General features: G+C 42.5%; 1 pseudogene across 1 annotated transcript in view; it reads left to right on the top strand.

Annotated features, from left to right (window-relative positions):
* The first annotated feature begins 407 nt into the window (after positions 1–407).
* The window catches only part of LOC308609642 (ubiquitin-like modifier-activating enzyme 1), a 60,233-nt pseudogene continuing 38,822 nt past the window's right edge, over positions 408–21,818 (top strand). Inside the window, exons 1-2 of the transcript in view lie at positions 408–551; positions 10,474–10,693. The product of the transcript in view is annotated as a ubiquitin-like modifier-activating enzyme 1 (transcript). The remainder of the gene's footprint in view (positions 552–10,473; positions 10,694–21,818) is intronic.

Raw genomic sequence — 21,818 nt, 5'->3', positions numbered from 1 at the left:
CCATTTTGCACTGCCACCATGTGCAGTGTCACCATGGGCACTTTCACTATGAGTACTGTCACCATGGGTAATATCACCATGGTCACTCTCACCATGAGCACTGTCATTATGAGAATTTTCACCATAGGCCCTGTCACCATGAGAACTGTCACCATCCTCACTGTCAACATGGAGACCATCACCTTGAGCACTGTCACCATGAGCGATGTCACCATGGTCACATTCAACGTAAGAACTGTCACCACAGGGACTATCAACATTGGCACTGTCACCATGGCGTTGTCATCATGAGCACTATCACCATTAGCAATGTCTCCATGGGCAGTTTCACCGTGATCACTTTCACTATTGACACACTTACCACTGGCACTGTCACAATGGGCACTGTCACCGTGAGTACTGTCACCATGGGCCTTGTCACTCTGGGCGTTAACATCATTGGTACTGTCACCGTGGACACTGTCCCAATGGGAATTTTCACCATGGGCTTTGTCAACATAGGCAGTGTCCCCGTGGGCACTGACACCGTGACATCTATCACCATAAACCCTGTACACATGGGCACTGTCACCATGAGCACGGTCACCATAAGCACTGCCACAATGAGCACTGTTATTTATGGCACTGCCAACATAAGCACTGTCACCGTGGGCATGACACCATGGGCACTGTCACCATGGGCATTGTCACCCATGGTACTCTCACCACAGGCATTGTCACTGTGAGAATCGTGAACATGGGCACTGTCTCCATGGGCATTATCACCATGAGCACTGTCACGATGAGCACTGTCACCCTGGGTATTTTCACCATGGGCACTGTCACTGTGAGCACTACACCGTGAGAATTGTGACTATGGGCACTGTCACCATGAACACTCTCACCATGGGAACACTGTCACCATGAACACTGTCACTGTGTGCAGTGTCACCATGCGCACTGTCACCATTTTGCACTGCCACCATGTGCAGTGTCACCATGGGTAATATCACCATAGGCACATTCACCATGAGAAATGTGACCATGCGGAATGTCTCTATGGGCCCTGGCACCCTGGACATTGTCACTGTGAGTACTGTCACAACGAGCACTATAACCGTGACAAATATCACCATGCTAACTGTCCCCATGGGCACTCTCACTGTTAGAAGTGTCAGCATGGGCACTGTCACTGTCGTCACTGTCACCATGGCCACTGCCACCTTGGGCTCTGTCACCATGAACACTGTAACAATGTCCATTATCACCGTGTGCACTGTCACCATGGGCACTATCACCATGAGCACTGTCAGCATGTGCACTGTCACTATTTAGCACTGTCACCAGGTGAACTACCACCAGGGGCACTGTCACGATGTGCACTATCACCGTGAGCACGGTTACCATGGGCACTGTAACAATGCACAGTGTCACCATTGGTACTGCCCCCATGAGAACTGCCACCAAGTGCACTGTCACCATTAGCACTGTCGCAACAAGCACTGTCACCTTGGGAACTGCTATTATGAGTACTGTCACCATGAGAACTGTCACTATGAGAACTGCCACCATGGGTATTTTCAACATGAGTACCGTCACCCTGGGTATTGTCACCATTTGCACTGTCACCATAAGCACTATTACCGTCAGCACTATCACCGTGAGCACTCTCACTGTCACCACTGTCACCATGAGCACTGTTGCCCTGGGTACTGACACAATTCGGACTGTCACCATAAGCCCTGTCACCATAGGCAATATCACTGTGAGCACTCTCACCTTACTCACTGTCTCATGGGCACTGTTACCATGAGCACTGTCAACATAGACAATAGTGCTGTGGGCAGTGTCACCATGGGCACTGCCACCATGTGCACTATCACTGTGAGCACTGTCACCATGGGTACTGCAACCATGAGAAATATCACAGTGAGTACTGTCTGAATGGGTTGTCACCATGTGCACTGTCACCATGAGAACTGTCAACATGGGCACTCTCACCATTTTTCGTTGCCACCATGTGCAATGTCACCATGGGCACTATCACTATGAGAATTGTCACCAAGAGTACTGTCATCATGGGTACTGTCACCAAGGGCACTGCCACCACGTGCACTGTTATCATGGTAACCAGCATCGTGAGCACTTTCACAATGGGAACTACCACCAATGGGCATTATCAACGTAAGGACTCTCACCATGGGCACTATCACCATCGGCACTCTCACCATCGGCACTATTGCCATGAACACTGTCACCATGAACACTGTCACCGTGTGCAGTTTCACCATACACACTATCACTGTAAGGACTATCACCGTAAGCAATGTCACCATGAGCAATATCACCATGGGCACTGTCACCATTTTGCACTGCAACCATGTGCAGTGTCACCATGAGTACTGTCATCATGGGTAATATCACCATGGGCACTCTCACCATAAGCACTGTCACTATGAGAATTTTCACCAAAGGCACTGTCACCGTGAGGACTGTCACTATGGCCACATTCAATGTAAGAACTGTCACCACGGGGACTATTACCATTGGCACTGTCACTGTGGACTTGTCACCATGAACACTATCAAATGGGGAATATCTCCATGGGCTGTTTCCCCATGAGCACTGTCACTATTGACACTCTCACAATCGGCACTGTCACCATGGGCACAGTAACCATGAGCAGTGTCACCATGGGCCTTGTCACACTGGGCACTGTCACCATGGGCACTTTCACAATGGGAAGTATCACCACGGGCTTTGTCAGCGTGGGCACTGTCCCCGTTGGCACTGACACCGTGACATCTATCAGCATAAGCACTTTAAACGTGGGCACTGTCACCATGAGCACGGTCACCATGAGCACTGTCACCATGGACCTTGTCACATTGGGCGCTGTCACCATGGGCACTGTCACCATGAGCATGCTCACCTTAAGCACTGCCAGAATGAGCACTGTTATTTATGGCTCTCCCAACATGAGCACTGTTACCATGAGCACTGTCACCATGGGCATGACACCATGAGCACTGTCACCATGGGCATTGTCACCCTAGGTACTCTCACCATAGGCATTATCACCATGAGAATTGTGAACATGGACACTGTCACCATGCGCACTATCACATTGAGCACTGTCACCATGAGTACTGTCACCCTGGGTATTTTCACCATGGGCCGTGTCACTGTGAGCACTACACCATGAGAGTTGTGACTATGGGCACTGTCACCATGGACACTCTCACCATGGGAACAACCACCGTGAACACTGTCATCATGAACACTTTCACCATGTGCACTGTCACCATGAGAACTGTCAGTATGGGCACTGTCACCATTATTCACTGCAACCATGTGCACTACCACCATGGGCACTGTCACCATGGGCACTATCACGGTGAGCACTGTCACCATGAGTAGTGTCATCATGGGTACTGTCACCAAGGTCACGGCCACCATGTGCACAGTTACCATGGTCACTATCACCGTGAGCACTGTCACCATGAGAACTACCAACATGGGCACTGTCTTCATGAGCACTTTCACAATGGGAACTGCCACCATGGGCACTATTAATGTAAGCACTCTCACCAGGGGCACTATCACCAAGGGCACTGTCAGTTTCAGCACTATCACCATGGGTACTGCAACCATGACACCTGTCACCACAAACACTGTCACCATTCTCAGTATCACCATGTGCACTGTCACCATGGGCACTATCACCATGAGAACTGTCAGTCTGAGCACTGTCACCATGTGTATTGTGACTTTGGGCACTGTCACCGGGAGCACTGTCACCTTGGGCACTGGCACAATGTGAACTTTCACCATGAACATTGTCATCATGTGCACAATCACTGTTAGAACTGTCACGGTCGTCACTGTCAAAATGGGAACTGTAACCGTGAGCACTTTCACCGTGAGGGTTGTGACCATGGGCACTGTCACCATGGGCAAGGTTCCCATGGACAATTTCACTGTTAGTACTCTCACCATGGACACTATAACTATGGGCACTGTCACCGTGAGCTCTGTCACCATGGGCACTTTCACCATGAGCAGTGACACTCTGACCACTCTCACCATAAGAGAGGTCACCATGGGCACTTTCACGATGGGCACTTCCACCATTGGCACTATCACAGTGAGCACTGTCAACAAGAGCACTGTCACGGTGGGCAGTGTCACCATGTGCACTGCCACCATGTGCACTATCACCTTAGGCACTGTCACCATGAGCATTTTATCACTGAGTACTGTCACCATGGGTAATATCACCATGGGCACTGTCACTGTGAGAACTGTCACCATGAGCAATGCCATGATGGGCACTGGAGCCATGGGTCTAGTCACTATGAGCACTGAAACAATGGGCACTATCACCGTGAGAAATCTCACCATGCTAACTCTCCCCAAGGGCACTATCACAGAGAGAAAAGTCACCATCGGAACTGTCACAGTCAGTATTCTCATCTTTGGCATTCTCATTGTGGGCACTGCCTCCGTGGGCACTATTATCATGAACACTGGTACCGTGAGCTCTATCATGATAAGAACTTTGACCATGGGCACGGCCACCATGGGCATTCTCACGGTGTGCACTGTCACCAGGGGCATTGTCACCATGGACACTGTCACAATGAGCATGATAACCATGGGCACTCTCACCATGGGCACTATCACCATGAGCAATATCACCATGGGCACTGTCACTATTTTGTACTGCCACCAGAGGCACCATGACTATGTGCACTGTCACCATGTGCAGTGTCACCATTGGTATTCTCACCATGGGCACTGCCACCATGAGCACTGTCACCACGAGCACTGCCACCATGAGCACTGTCACAAGAACTGTCCCTATGAGAACTGCCACCATGGGCACTTTCACCATGATTACTGACACCGTGAGTATTGTCTCCTTGGGCAATGTCATCGTGAGTACTATCACCATGAGCACTATCACCCTGAGAACTGTCACCACGGGCACAGCCTCAATGCAGACTGTCATCATGAACACTGTCACCATGGGCACTATCACGGTGAGAAGAGTCACCGTGGTCACTGTCACCATGGGCACTGTCACTAAGAGCATTATCACCATAGGCACTGTCACCATGAGAACAGTCACCATGGGCACTGTCAACATGGAGACTATCACCTTGAGCACTGTCACCATGAGCAATTTCAACAGGGTCACTTCCACCGTGAGAACTGTGACCATGCATACTCTCACTATTGGCACTGCCTCTTAGGGGTTGTCACGATGAGCACTATCACCATTGTCAGTGGTCTCCATGGGCCGTGTCACCCTGTGCACTCTCAGTATTGGCACTATTACCATCGGCACTGTCATCATCGGCATGGTCACCGTGAACACTGTCACAATGGGTGTTGTCACAATGGGCGCTGTCACCATGGGCACAGTCACCATTAGCACTCTCACCATGAGCACTGTGATATTGGGCACTGTCACCATGGGCTCTGTCACAGTGGGCACTGTCAGAATGGGAAGTATCACCATGGGCTTTGTCAGCATGGGCACTGTCACCATAGGCATGGCCACCGTGACATCTATCACCATAAGCACTGTAACCAGGGGCACTGTCACCATAAGCATGGTCACCATGAACACTGCCACAATGAGCACTATCACCATGGGCAATCTCTCCATGGGCAGTTTCACCATGAGCACTGTCACTATTGGCACTCTCACCATCGGCATTGTCACCATTGGCACGGTCACCATTAGCCTTGTCACCATGGGCCTTGTCACTGGGCGCTGTCACCATGGGCACTGTTAGGGTGGGCTCTCTCACAATAGGAAGTATCACCATGGGCTTTGTCAGCGTGGGCACTGTCCCCGTGGACACTGACACTGTGACATCTATCACCATAAACACTGTATACAAGGGCAATGTCACCATGAGCACGGTTACCATGAGCATTGCCACAATGAGCACTGTTATTTATGGCACTGCCAACATGGCACAGTCACCATGAGTGCTCTCTACCATGGGCATGACACCATGGGCACTGTCACCATGGGCATTGTCACCCTAGGTACTCTCACCATAGGCATTATCACTGTGAGAATTGTGAACATGGGCAATGTCACCAAGGGCACTGTCACCATGGGCACTCTCACCATGCGTACTGTCACCCTGGGCATTTTCACTTTGGGCACTGTCACTGTGAGCACTACAGCATGAGATTTGTGACTATGGTCACTGTCACCATGGACACTCTCACAATGGGAACTATCACCGTGAACACTGTCACAATGAACACTGTCACTCTGTGCAGTGTCACCATGCACACTGTGACCATAAGGACTATCAATGTAAGCCAAGTCACCATGAGCAATGTCACCATGGGCACTGTCACCATTTTGCACTGCCACCATGTGCAGTGTCAAGATGGGTAATATCATTATAGGCACATGCACTCTGAGAAATGTGACCATGTGGAATGTCTCTATGGGACCTGGCACCATGGGCATTGTCACTGTGAGCACTGTCACAATGGGCACTATCACTGTGACAAATCTCACCATGCTAACTGTCTCAATGGGTACTGCCACCGTTAGAAGTGTCAGCATGGGCACTGTCACTGTTGGCACTGTCACCAAGGGCACTGTCATTGTGGGCACTGTCACCATGGCCACTGCCACCTTGGGCTCTGTCACCATGAACACTGTAACCATGTCCATTATCACCGTGTGCATTGTCACCATGGGCACTATCACCATGAGCACTGTCAGCATGTGCACTGTCACTATTTAGCACTGTCACCAGGTGAACTACCACCAGGGGCACTGTCACGATGTGCACTATCACCGTGAGCACGGTTACCATGGGCACTGTAACAATGCACAGTGTCACCATCGGTACTGTCCTCATGGGAACTGCCACCAAGTGCACTGTCACCAGTAGCACTGTCACCACGAGCACTGCCACCTTGGGAACTGCTATTATGAGCACTGTCACCATGAGAACTGTCGCTATGAGAACTGCCACCATGGGTATTTTCAACATGAGTACTCTCACCATGGGTATTGTCACCATTTGCACTGTCACCATAAGCACTATTACCGTCAGCACTATCACCGTGAGCACTCTCACTGTCGTCACTGTCCCCACGAGCACTGTTGCCCTGGGTACTGACACAATTCGGACTGTCACCATGAGCCCTGTCACCATGGGCAATATCACTGTGAGCACTCTCACCTTACTCACTGTCTCATGGGCACTGTTACCATGAGCACTGTCAACATAGACAATAGTGCTGTGGGCAGTGTCATCATGGGCACTGTCACCATGGGCACTGCCACCATGTGCACTATCACTATGAGCACTGTCACCATGGGTACTGCAACAATGAGAAATATCACCGTGAGTACTGTCTGCGTGGGTTGTCACCATGTGCACTATCACCATGAGAACTGTCAACATGGGCACTCTCACCATTTTTCAATGCCACCATGTGCAATGTCACCATGGGCACTATCACCGTGAGAATTGTCACCATGAGTACTGTCATCATGGGCACTGTCACCAAGGGCACTGCCACCACGTGCACTGTTATCATGGTCACCAGCATCGTGAGCACTTTCACAATGGGAACTACCACCATGGGCATTATCAACGTAAGGACTCTCACCATGGGCACTCTCACCATGGGCACTCTTACCATGAGCCCTGTCACTAATTGCATTATCACCATAGGCACTATCACCATGTGAACAGTCACCATGGGCACTGTCATCATGGAGACTATCACCTTGAGCATTGTCACCATGAACACAGTCAATAGGGTCACTTTCACCATGAGAACTGTCACCACGGGGACTCTCACCATTGGCACTGCCTCCGAGGGGATGTCACGATGAGCACTATCACCATGGGCAGTGTCTCCATGGGCAGTTTCACTGTGAGCACTCTCACTATTGGCACTATCACCATCGGCACTGTCAGCATCAGTACGGTCACCGTGAGCAGAGTCACAATGGGCATTGTCACAGTGGGCACTGTCACAAAGGGCACAGTCTACATTAGAATTCTCACTATGGGCACTGTGATCTTGGGCACTGTCAACGTGGGCTCTTTCACTGTGAGCACTGTCACAATGGGAGGTATCACCATGGGCTTTGTCAGCGTGGGCACTGTCACCGTGGGCACGGCCACCGTGACATCTATCACCATAAGCACTGTAACAATGGACACCGCCCCTCTGAGCACAGTCACCATGAGCACTGCCACAATGAGAACTGTCATTTATGGCACTGTCCACATGAGCAGTTTCCCCATGATCACTGTCACCATGGGCAGGACACCCTGTGTATTGTCATCATGAGCACTCTCACCATGATCACTCTCACCATGGGAATTGTCACCTTAGGTACTGTCACCATGGGCACTGTCACCATGAACACTTTTACCATGAGCTCTGTCACCCTGGTATTGTCACCATGAGTGCTATACCGTGAGAATTGTGACTATGGGCACTGTCAGCATGGGCACTTTCACCATCGGCACTATCGCTGTGAACACTGTCACCATAAGCACTGTCACTGTGTCAAGTTTCACCATACACACTATTACCATAAGAACTATCACCATAAGCAGTGTCACCATGAGCAATATCACCATGGGCACTGTCACCAAAGGCACAGCCACCATGTACACTGTTACCATGGTCACTATCACCATGAGCACTGTCACCATGGGAACTACCAACATGGGAAATGTCATCATGAGCACTTTCACAATGGGAACTGCCACCATGGGCACTATCAATGGGCGGACTCTCACCATGGGCACTATCACCATGGGCACTGTCACTGTGAGCACTGTCACCATCAGCACTGTCACCATGAGCACTATTACTGTGAGCACTACCACCGCGAGTGCTCTCACCATGGTCACTGTCACCATGGGCACTGTCACCATGAGCACTGTCACTATGGTTACTGGCACAATGCGGACTGTCACAATGAGACCTCTCACCATGGACATTATCAACATGAGCACTCTCACCGTGGTCACTGTTACCATGGGTACTGTCACTTTGAGCACTGTTACCATAGGCAATGGCACCGTGGGCACTGTCTCCATGTGCACTGTCATCATGGGCATTGTCACCGTGGGCAGTGTCACCGTGGGCACCGCCACCATTGGCACTATCACTGTGAGCTTCTTTACAAAAACAAGTTTGGGCACGTTCTTTACCTTATTATGTCGGTCATGTAAGGTCACATTCTAACTTGCCTGGAATCATATGTGAAGGTAATCGCCAAGCTGACCTTTTGACACGAATTGTCGCTTTCCCTTGTATTGAGGAGGCAGAAGCTTCACATAATTTGCATCATCAAAATTCCGTAGCTCTGTGATATCAATTTCAACTGCCCCGGGAGACAGCCAGATCTATAATTAAAAATTGTCCACGGGACTTCCCTGGTGGCGCAGTGGTTAAGAGTCCACCTGCCAATGCAGGGGACACGGGTTTGAGCCCTGGTCCTGGAAGATCCCACATGCCGCGGAGCAACTAAGCACGTGTGCCACAACTACTGAGCCTGTGCTCCAGAGCCCGCGAGCCACAACTACTGAGCCTGTTTGCCACAACTACTGAAAACTGCACGCCTAGAGCCTGTGCTCCGCAACAAGAGAAGGCACCGCAACGAGAAGCCCATGCACCGCAACAAAGAGTAGCCCCCACTTGTCGCAACTAAAGAAAAAGCCCACACGCAGCAACGAAGACCCAACACAGCCAAAAATAAATAAATAAATAAATTTAAATTAAAAAAAAATAAATTGTCCACATTGTCCAACTTATTCATCCAGTTTGCCCATGGGGGTCAACCCTAGAGGATCATTACCTAATATGTTATGGCAAATGGATGTAACTCATGTGCTAACTTTTGGAAAGCTATCTTATGTACATGGTTCTGTGGATACCTATTCTCATGTAATTCTTGCCTCAGCAAGAACCGGGAAAGCTTTTAAGGATGTTATGCAACACGTATTTTTCTGTTTTGCCTTTCTAGGCATTCCAAAAGCTCTAAAAACTGATAACGCTCCTGCCTACATTTCTAAGGCTTTTAAAGACTTTTGTGAAAAATTTAATATTTCCCATTCTATGGGAATCCCCTATAATCCTCAGGGTCATGCAATAGTGGAAAGAGCCCATCATACTTTAAAAGTTCAAATTACAAATTTACAGCAAGGGGAATTCAAATACACTTCTCCACATCACATCTTCAACACACACTATTTGTATTAAATAATTTGAATACTGATTCACAAGGTAATACTGCCATGATGAGGCATTGGAATCCCGATATTAATAAACCTAAACATAGGGTGAAATGGAAGGATCTGCTCACTCGTCAATGGAAAGGACCTGATATTTTCTAACCAGCGGCTGAGGGTATGCTTGTGTATTTCCACAGGACGCTGACTCGCCGTTGTGGGTGCCTGACCGTCTCATCAGACATGTCGGGCCCTCCGACCCCGCCTTACCACTTCCCAGTCAGGCACAAGGCACCACAGCCGGAGACGTCAGCTAATGAATCACCATCAGCTAAAGAACCGCTGCTGCAGCAGATACAAAAGCTCACCATTGGAGAGAGACCAATTCTTTGTCTTCCGCGTCCGCACCCAAGACCTCGCAAGACACAAGCCATCTCTACAAGAACTTCGAATCCACCAACGTGGGGTCAGATTAAACGCTTGCTGATGACGCCGATAAAGTGGTAACAGACCAGGGAGCTACCTTAACACCTGGAAATCTTTTTGTTCCTATGCTTGCTATATTGGCCTGCCAGGTAACTAGGGGAAATGCTTTGGATAAATCTTATTGGACATATCTCCCTGATCCACCGATTTTACAAACTGTAGCCTGGGATAATGAGGGTATACCAGTGTCTACTACTATGCCCAGGTTAATGGGAGGAGCCATAAGCTCCTATCCATATAATAAATTTAAAACAAATAATAATTTTACATTTCATGGAAAATCAGGGTTCCATACTATATGTTTTATATTTCCATCAATTAATAACTCTGTAGCCTCTCGTAAGGATGGATGTATACCGGTTTTTCTTAAAGGACAGCTTACTGCTTCTCCTTTGAGTCAATCTAATAAGAGACTTCTTTGGTCTTTGATTTACCTAGCACCTGGAGAAGATCCAACTTATAATCAACCTTCCTCTCATCTTTAAAATTTCTTCCTTGTAATCCTCCTTATGGTATCCATACAGGAGTACAATCATCTATATTACAATCTCCGGAAGACCAATTGGATAGTAACTGGGACGCTGTAGATACCAATACCAGATTTCCTACATGGAATTATTGTATATATTCTTCAAGAATTGATATTCCCATAGAGGATACCACAAAAAATGTGCATGATTGGAGTAATCCTGATCCATGTAAGGATTATAGATCTTATTTACAACATCATGCACATTATGATTGGAATAATACACTCATTCCTGCTTCTATGCTTGTTAATAGATGGCACACTGGAGGATGTGTGCCTCCTATACTAACTATGGCTCAAGAGAGTATGTATTATGCACAGACCCAGCTTTGGAAAGCTATTGCTGCACCACCACCAGTTATTCTTCATAGACCTAAAAATATGGGCATTTATTCTATGCAGGCTTGTGTGTCAGCACCTTATGTATTCTTGGTAGCCCCAAAATATGTGGATCTAAATATTTATTATAATACTTCTGATTCTACTATTTGGACACATTGCTATGATTGTATTTCGACAAGTTGTATAAATCCCTCTATGAATGTACAAGTTTTAATGATTCTTAAATGACCGCCATACATTATGTTGCTTGTAAAATTATCCTCTGCCTCGTATGATGATTATGGCTTACAAGTTTTGCATGAAACTGAACTTTTATTACATTCAAAGAGACTTGTTGCAGCTTTAATTCTAGCAATATCTACATTTATAGCTGTAATAGCATCACTTTCTCTTTCAATAAGTTCCTTAGCTCAACATGTACATACAGCTCAACATGTAAATGAGCTTTCAAAAAATGTATCTTTAGCTCTGGCTACTCAGGAAGTTATAGACAGAAAGTTAGAAGCAAAGGTGGATGCCTTAGAAGAAGCAATTTTACACATAGGGCATGAATTAACAGCGCTCAAAGTAAGATTAGCTTTGAGGTGTCATAAAAAATATAGATGGATTTGTGTTACTCCTCTAAAAGTGAATGAATCATTATATTCTTGGGAATAAATTCGTACTCATATTATGGGAGTTTGGAACCAAACAGATGCTAGTTTAGACCCTACTAAATTACATCAAGAGATTCATGACATAGGAAATACAAACTTAGGTTTATCTCCGGCAGAGTCTGCTCAGAAATTTTTTGAAAGTATTAAGTCATTTGTGTCACATAAAACCTTATTCTCAATGCCCATTAATGGAGGAATCATGGCAGTTGTTGTACTAATTCTGATATTTTTACTGCCAGTCATCATTAGAATAATTATTAAAAGCATCAAACAACTTTCTGTGGAGCTACATACTGCACTTTTAAAAAATAAAAAAGGGGGTGATGTCGGAAGCCATCCTGGAGGGATTGCACCATGACAAAGTCATGAGCAACGGAAGGCACGGCAAGGCAGTGCCGTGTCAGTAAGGTGGACTACAGCTCCGTTGTTATGTTTTATGATAATCACTTTACATACAGGGGCAATTTTGGGGGGATGTTGCTCCAGGTGAAAAAAAAATTCCTCTAGGACTCTCCCTCCTGAAACTATCATAGGATGGGAAGTACCCACTAAAGCCCTATGTAAATGGTAAAGAATTAAGAGCCTGGAGCTAAGGGGATGTTTTTGTGAAAAACACCCTCTAGTATGGAGTTATGGCCATGGGCTGGAGTTCCTGATGATGACATAGGAAATGTATGGTTCTATTATAAAGGAAAATTAATTATAGAAAAACAAATGACTAGAGCACAATTCGTTGCCCGGATAGGGAGAAAACGCTGTCTCAGTTGAAGGAAACAACGAGAAAGAGCATGCAGGTACATTGTAAATATTTTCCTGGAACCATTGTAAAAGGATGCACATGCAAGAAGAAAAATAGGAACAAGTAGCTCCAAATTTTACAATTGAAATAATCATAGAACTGCTTGCCTTGGTTACTAAGAAACAACCTGTGATTAATGGGAACTTGGGGAAATATTTTAATAGGACATCTAGAAACTAGGGGATGTTTGTTTTAAAAAATCTTTATAGAATATTTTCAGGTTTGATTGTGCTAAGATTGTTTGGCCACGTACCTGGTAATGTAATCAACTATGATATATAAACCTGTGATTGTAAACAATAGAGGAAGAATGAAGAATAAAGACATGAGAAAGAGAAACATGCAATGCTGATACTTTAAGAAGTGTAATAGAATTATTTCCTTTGCCGACGCTATCCATCCCTCGGGTATCCCGAGACTCACTAGAGCTGGACTCTGGCAATATATGGCCTTTATTATGTTGTGGAATCTTCCTTCGATGTCTACTGTGTGGAGGGTTTTTATCATAACCTGGTGTTGAATTTTTTCTAAAGCTTTCTCTGCTTCTATTGAGATGATCACATGTGTTTTCTCTTTCAATTTTTTAATATTGTGTATCACATTGATTGATTTGCATATATTGAAGAATCCTTTTATTCCTGCAATAAACCCCACTTGATCATGGTGTATTTTCCTTTTAATGTGCTGTTGGCTTCTGTTTGCTACTATTTTGTTGAGGATTTTTGCATCTATATTCATCAGTGATATTGACCTGCAGTTTTCTTTTTTTGTGATATCTTTGTCTGGTTGTGGTATCAGTGATGGTGTCTCCATAGAATTAGTTTTGGACTTTTCCTCCCTCTGCCATATTTTGGAAGAGTTTGAGAAAGACAGATGTTAAACTCTTTAAGCCAGAAAGGACTGGCAGGACATCTTAAGTGATGAAGGAGAAAAACCTGCAACTAAGATTAATTTTTTTTGAAATATGTGAGATCACACCATGTTTGTTTTTATATGCCTGACTTACTTCTTAAGTACTTCTCACTTCGTCGTACTTCTGCTCAACATCTCTTACTATTAGAGATGTTGACTTAACATAGTGCCCTCAAGGTGCACCCATTTTGTTACAAAAGGCAGCATTTTCCTTCTACTATGCCTGAATATATTTTTATTGTGACACATTTTTTTCCTGCCACACAAAATACTTTTCTGTGCCACATTTTCTTTTTCCATCTATTTCGCCTAAGTGTGTTGTTTTCCTGTTATGGCATTTGAGAATGATGGTGCAGTGTACATGGGATGCAGGTATCTTTATGACTCGGTGATTTTCCTTCCTCTATAAAAATATCCAAAGATTTTTTCTGGATGATTTAGTAGTTCTACTTTTTTAGCTTTTTGAGGAATCTTCCAACTGTTTTCTAGAGCAGCTACACCAATCAGCATTCCCAACAAGAATGTAGGAGGGTTCCCTTTTGTCATGCCTGCTATCTTCTCTTTTTCTTTTATAATAGACAATCTAATAGATATGAGGTGATATTCCACTACAGAGGTTTTGCACTTTCCTAATGTATGTTTGTTATTAGCTGCTTATCTCGTATGTGTTTCTAATATTTTCTGCAATTCTGTAGATTGCCTGTTAATTCTGTTGATTGTTTCCTTTATTATATAGGAATGTTTCAGTTCAATTTCACTTCACTTAACTTTTGATTTTGTTGCCTGCTCTACTGCTGTCATAGCCAAGGAATTATTGCCAAGGCCAATCTTGAGAAGTTTGTTCCTTATCTTTTCTCAATGGATTTGAAACATTTTGGTCTTATCTTTAAAGCAATTTCCCCAACATTTCTGAGATACAATTGACATATAACGTTGGCAGTTTTAAGGTACACAGCATGATGGTTAGATGTACATCTATGCTGTGAAATAATGTGATAATAATGTTAGTTAATACTTCTATCACCTCACATGGTTACCAAATTTGTGTGTGTGCTGTAAGAACATTTAAGATCTACTTTCCGAGTAACTTTTAAACATGCAATAACGTATTGGTAACTAACTCACTATCCTGTAATTTAGATCCCAAGAAGTTACACATTTTATAACATGAAATTTATGCTCTTTGACTATCATCTCCCTATTTCTCCGAACCTCACACCTATTAAATACGTATACACTCTTTTTTTTTGAAGATCTCAGCCATTTAGATTTCATAAATAAGTGGGATCACACAGTTTGTCTTTATGTCTCTGATTGTTTCACTAAGAATAATGCCTGCAAGTTGATTATATGTGGTCACAAATTGCAGGAATTTCATTATATGACTGTATAATATCCACTGTCGTAATATATACATTTCTTAATCCATTTAATCATTGATAAACGGTTAGTGACTATGCCTGGCATATTTTAGATAAATATTTACACAGTGAACATGGGAGTGCAAATATCTCTGTAAGTTAACTGATTTCATTTCTTTCAATTATGTATATTCAGAAATGGAATTGCTAGGTTATATGGTGGTATTATTTTTAGAATTTTGAGGAACATCCATATTATTTTCCATAGTGGTTGTACTAAGTTACATTACCACCAAAAGTCTGTAAGTGTTCCCTGTTTTCTACATGCTTGACTACACTTTTATGTCTTTTCTTTTTCATAATAACCACTATGAAATGCGTGAGTTGCTATCTCATTGTGGTTTTATTTTGCTTTTCTCTTACTATTAAAGAGGTTGAACAAATGTTCATGTGTCAGTTGGTCATTTGTACGTCTCCTATGGGGGGAATATATCTGCTAAGATCTTCAGCCCACCTTTTAATTAGATTATTCAACTTTTCTAAAAAAAACTAAGTCTTTTTTATGTTTCAACATTAGTCCTGTAGCTGGCATGTTGTTGGCAAATATTTTCTCCCATTACATAGGAGAATTCCTATGCCTCCTGTTCCACTGCCTCTTCACTCTGTTCAAGTTTCTTTTTGTGCAGAGGCTTTTAAATTTGATGTTTTCACACATGTTGAATTTTCTTTTTGTTCCTTCTACTTTTGGTATCATATACAAAAGAATCATTGCTGACACAAATGCCTTGGAGATTTTTTTCTGTTTAATTCTAAGGATTTTGTGATTTCTGTTCACGTTGTGTTAATTTTTGAGTCCTCTAAGATGGGTGTTCAATTTTATTCTTTTCCATGTGGATATCCAGCTTTTCCAACACTACTTAGTGTAAAGTCTATTTTTACTCCATTGTTTATTCTTGTCTTCTTTGTCATGTGTTAGTTGACTGGACATGGCTGAGTTTATTTCTGGGCTCTCAGTCCTATTCTATTGGTATTTTGTCTGTTTTTATTCTAATTTCACATTATTTTGGTTACCGTAACTTTGTATAATAGTTTGAAACCAGGAAGTGAGTTGCACCCAGCTTTGTTTATCTTGCTGAAAATTGCCTTGTCTATTTTCAGTGTCCTTTGTTGTTTCGTACAATTTTTAGGATTATTATTCTATTTCTGGGAAAATTGCCATTGAAATGTTGATTGGGATTCCATTGAAACTATAGATAGCTTGAGGTAGCGTGAACATTTTAACAGTATTCATTCTTTCAATTTAGAAATATGGGATACTTTTCTATTTACATATATCTTCTTCAGTTTTTGTAAATGTTATATTTTTAGGTGTACAGATGGTTTTGTCTCCTTGCTTAAATGTATTCCTAACATTTTATTGTTTTAGGTGCTGCGGTAAATGGAAGTGTTTTTTTTTTTTTTTTCTGTCAGGTATTTTCTTGTTAGTGTATAGAAATGCAACTAATTTTGTATTCTTATTTCTAATCCTACAAAATTATTGATTTCATGTATTAGTTCTAACAGTTTCATGGGGTTTTGGTGGAGTCTTTAGGATTTCCTGCATACAGAATATGTCATCTTCAAACAGAGACATTTTAAATTCTTCCTTTCCACTTTGGATCCCTTTCATTTCTTTTCCGTGCCTAATGGTTCTGGCTAGGGATTCTACTATTATGTTGAAGAGAAGTGGTGATAGTGAGCATTTTTTATTTGTTCCTGTCTTAGAGGAAAAGTTTTCCGCTTTTCATCTTGAATATGATGTTAGCTGTGGGCTTGATAATATATGATCTTTATTACATTTAAAATGTTTCTTCTCTCCCCAGGTTGTTGAAAGCTTTAATCAAGAAAATTTAGAAAATTCTTTCAAACATTTCTTCTGCATGCTATTCGTGTCGTAAATTAAAATTTTTGATTTAAAAATGTTAACTGCCCTTGCATCACCAGGAATTATTTCACCTTAGCATGTTGAACATTTTAGTGTGTTTTTGAATTTGGTTTGCTAGAATTTTGTTGAGAATTTTTGCATCTATATGTACAAGGATATTAGCTTGTAAGTTCTGTGCTTTTTGTTTTGTTTTGTTTTGTTTTGTGTTTCCTTCTATTTCCTTATGTGGCTTTGTTAATCAAGAAAATCCTGGTTTTATAAAATGAGTTTGGAAATGTTTCCTCTTTTGTAGTTATTTGGGAGAGTTTGGGAAGGACTGGCAATAAATCTTCATTAAATGTTCAGTAGAATTCACCAGTGAAACTAACTGATCCTGGGCTTCTCTTTGCTGGGAGAGTTTTGAATAGTGCTTCAATTTCCTAAGTCATTATTTGTATGATCAAGATATTTTTTGTTTGTTTGTTTTTTGCTTCTTCGTGATTGTCTTGCTATGTTTTATATAGGAGTTTTTGGAGATTTATCCATTTTTGTAACCCAGTTTTTTAGCATTCTTTATAACTATTTGTATGCTATGGTGTCAGCTGCAATTTCTCCTCTTTCGGTTAAAGTTTTATTTATTAAGCTCTTTTTTTCTCTTCGTTAGTCTTGCTAAATCTTGTCAATTTTAAGATCCTTTCCAAATTCCAACACTTGGATTCCGTTTTTCCTAATTATCTGATATTTGTTTTATTAATTTCCATTTGAATCTTTCTTATTTTTTTCCTTTTATTCCTGGTGCTTAATTTGTTCATTTTTCCTAGTCCTTCATGTATATGCACAAGTGGTTTATTTTAGATTATTCTTTTCTCTTTTAGAAGAATCTATGATTGCTAAAATTAATTCATCCATTGACTGATTTTTCTATATTCCAAACGTTTTGGTATGTTGTCATTTTCGTTTATCTGAAGGTAGTTTCAGATTTCCCTTTTGACTTCTTCCTTGACCCATATATATTTCCAGTGTGTGTTGTATAAGTTTACATATAAGGGATTTTTCTTTTTCTCTTGTTATTGATTTCTAGCTTCATAACATTATGATCAAAAAAGATGCTTAATGTGACTCTGATCTTCTTAAATTTGTTAACGCTTGCTTTATGTTTCAAGACAGTGTCCATTCTGGGAAATGCTCCTTCAGCACTTAAGCAGAATATGAATTTTGGTACTGTTGAATGGAAGTTTTCTATAAGTTTATTAGGTACATTCTGTTTCTTTATTAATTTTCTAAGGTAGAATGTGGGATAATACAGTCACTTACTATTATTTGTTTTATTGTTGATTTATCCTCTCAGATCTTTTTTTTTTTTTTTTTTTTTTTGTGGAGGGTTGTGGGTATACGGGTCTCTCACTGTTGTGGCATCTCCCGCTGCAGAGCACAGGCTCCGGACGTGCAGGCTCAGCGGCCATGGCTCACGGGCCCAGCCGCTCCACGGCATGTGGGTTCTTCCCAGACCGGGGCATGAAGGCATGCCCCCTGCACGGCAGGTGGACTCTCAAGCACTGCGCCACCAGGGAAGCCCTCTATCAGAACTCTTAATGGTTGATTTAAATATATGTTTAATCCCGCAACGTTCAGTACATATATATTTACAATTATTATTTTCTCTTGATAAATTGATCCATTATCATTGTATACTGACCTTATTTATCACTTGTGACCTACTTTGACTGAAAGTCTGTATTACCTGAGATTGGGAGATCAAGTCCTGCACTTGTTTGGAAACTGTTTGGACTATCAATTTCTATTCCCTCACCTTCAGCTTATGTGTGTCCTTAATGATAAAATGGTTCTTTTAAACAGCATATTTTTTTTTTATCATTTATATGGCAATATAATTGTTTTACACTGTTGTGTTAGTTTCTGCTGTATAGTAAAGTGAATCAGCTATAGGTATATTCCCATATCCACTCCCTCTTGCATCTCCCTCCCACCCTCCCTATCCCACCAAGCTAGGTGGTCACAAAGCACTGAACGTATCTCCCTGTGCTATGCAGCTGCTTTCCACTAGCTATCTATTTTACATTTCGTAGTGTATATATGTACAGACGACTCTCTAACTTCATGCCAGCTTACCCTTTCCACTCACTATATTCTCAAATCAATTCTCTATATCAACATCTTTATTGCTGTCCTACACCTACATTCATCAGAATGTTTTTTTAATTCCATATATATATATATATATTAGCAAAAAGTTTGTCTTTTGTTTCTTTCTGACTCATTTCACACAGTATGACAGACTCTAAGTCTATCCACCTAACTGCAAATAGCTCAATTTTTATTTCTATTTATGGCTCAGTGATATTCCATTGTATATATATGACACACCTTCTTTATCCATTCTTCTGTCATTTGATACTTAGGTGTTTACCTGTCCTGGCTATTGTAATTACACCTGTAATGAACTTTGTGGTCCATGACCCTTTTGGAATTATGCTTTTCTCGGGGTATATACAAAGAAGCGGGATTGTGGGGTCATATATTAGTTCAAGTTTTAGGTTCTTAATGACCTCCATATTGTTCACCATAGTGGCTGTATCAATTTACATTCCCACTAACAGTGCAAGAGGGTACTGTTTTCCATACACCACTCCAGAATTTAGAGTTTGTAGAATTTTGAATTTGATGGCTATTCTGACTAGTGTGAGGTGACACCTCATTGTAGTTTGATTTATATTTCTTTAATGATTCATGATATTGAGCAAACTTCTATGTGTTTTATTGCAATCTGTGTATCATCTTTGGAGAAATGTCTATTTAGGTCTTCTGCCCACTTTTGGATTGTTGTTTGTATTTTTTGGTTTAGAGCTGCATGAGCTGCTGGTAAATTTTGAAGATTAATCGTTTGTCAGTTGCTTCATTTGCAAATATTTTCTGATTCTGAGGGTTGTCATTTGGTCTTGTTTGTGGTTCCCTTTGTTGTGAAAAATGTTTTAAGTTTCATTAGTTCCCATTTGTTTAATTTTGTTTTTATTTCCATTTCTTTAGGAAGTGGGTCAAAAAGAATCTTGCCGTGATTTATGTCATAGAGTGTTCTGCCTATGTGTTCCTCTAAGTGTATGATAGTGTGGAAACTTACTTTTAGGACTCTAATCCATTTGTGTTTATTTTTGTGTATGGTGTTAGGGAGTGTTCTGATTTCATTCTTGTACATGTAGCTGTTCAGTTTTCCCAGCACAACTTGTTGAATAGGATGTCTTATCTCCATTGTATATTCTTGCAACCTTTATCAAAAAGTAGGTGACCATATGTGCATGGGTTTACCTCTGGGCTTTCTATCCTGTTCCGTTGATCTATATTTCGGTTTTTGTGCCAGTATCATACTATCTTGATTATTGTAGATTTGTAGTATAGTCTGAAATCCTGGAGCCTGATTCATCCAGCTGCGTTTTTCTTTCTCAAGAGTTCTTTTGGTATTTAGTGTCTTTTTTTGTTTCCATACACACTGTGTAATTTTTCTCCTAGTTCCCTGGAATATGCCATTGGTAATTTGATAATGATTGCATTGACTCTGTAGATTGCGTTAGGTCATATAGTCATTTTCACTATGTGGATTCCTACAACCCAAGAACATAATATATCTCTCCATCTCTTTGTATCCTCTTTCATTTCTTTCATCAGCGTCTTATAGGTTTCTGCATACAGGTCTTCTGTCTACCTTGGTATATTCGTTCCTATTCTATTTGTTGCAATGGTAAATGAGAGTGTTTCCTTAATTTCTCTTTCAGATTTTTCATCATTAGCCTATAGGAATCCCAGAGATTTCTGTGCATTAAATTTGTATCCTGCTACTTTCCCAAAATCATTGATTAGCGCTAGGCATTTTCTGGTAACATCTTTAGGATTCTCTCTGTGTAGTATCAGGTCATCTGCAAAGAGTGACAACTTTAGAGTACCTCCCAGAACTTCTGCTGGCAGTGTCCTTGTCCCTATGGTGAGCCACAACAGCCCCCCGCCTCTGCAGGAGACCCTCCAACATTAGCAGGGAAGTGTGGCCACGGCTGCCTTACCGGAGAGCGGGTCTTCCCTTGCCTTGCGAGCCCTGGGGTGGGGCTCACTTTACGCCTGGTGTGGGGTTGGTGTGATCAGCTTCGCAGTCTGGAAGGCTTTAGGAGTTCACAGTATAAAAGACTTTCGAAGTAAAATGCAATCAATATTTCCAGCAATTCCCAAGAACTCTGAATCGGCTGTTGAATGGGAGGAAGCATTGAAATCCAAATGAGATGAGCATGGTGGGTGAAGTCCAGAATGATTGATACGGGAAAAGCTGACTTTGGAGATGTCACAACAGCAAAGGGACTCGATGGATTTCTCCTCAGGAACACATGCAGATTGTTGAGTGAACCTGTGGGATGGATGGCATTCAGTGTCCTCATAAGAGGCCGACAGTCATTTCTGTGTGCTGTACTTTATTACAACTGATTTGGTTATGTTCATGTGGGGTGGGTGTTGGAGGGAGGGCAACGTTTTCCCAAAGTTAGGAAGACTATTTAAAAATATATGGGTACCTTCTCGATGTGAAGGAAATCCCAGGGGAAATA

The sequence above is a fragment of the Mesoplodon bidens genome (assembly GCF_964165515.1).
Source record: "Mesoplodon bidens genome assembly, chromosome: Y".
In the NCBI taxonomy this organism is placed as follows: Eukaryota; Metazoa; Chordata; class Mammalia; order Artiodactyla; family Ziphiidae; genus Mesoplodon; species Mesoplodon bidens.
Note: the sequence above shows the minus strand (reverse complement) of the source record. Positions and strands in the feature narration are given on the sequence as shown.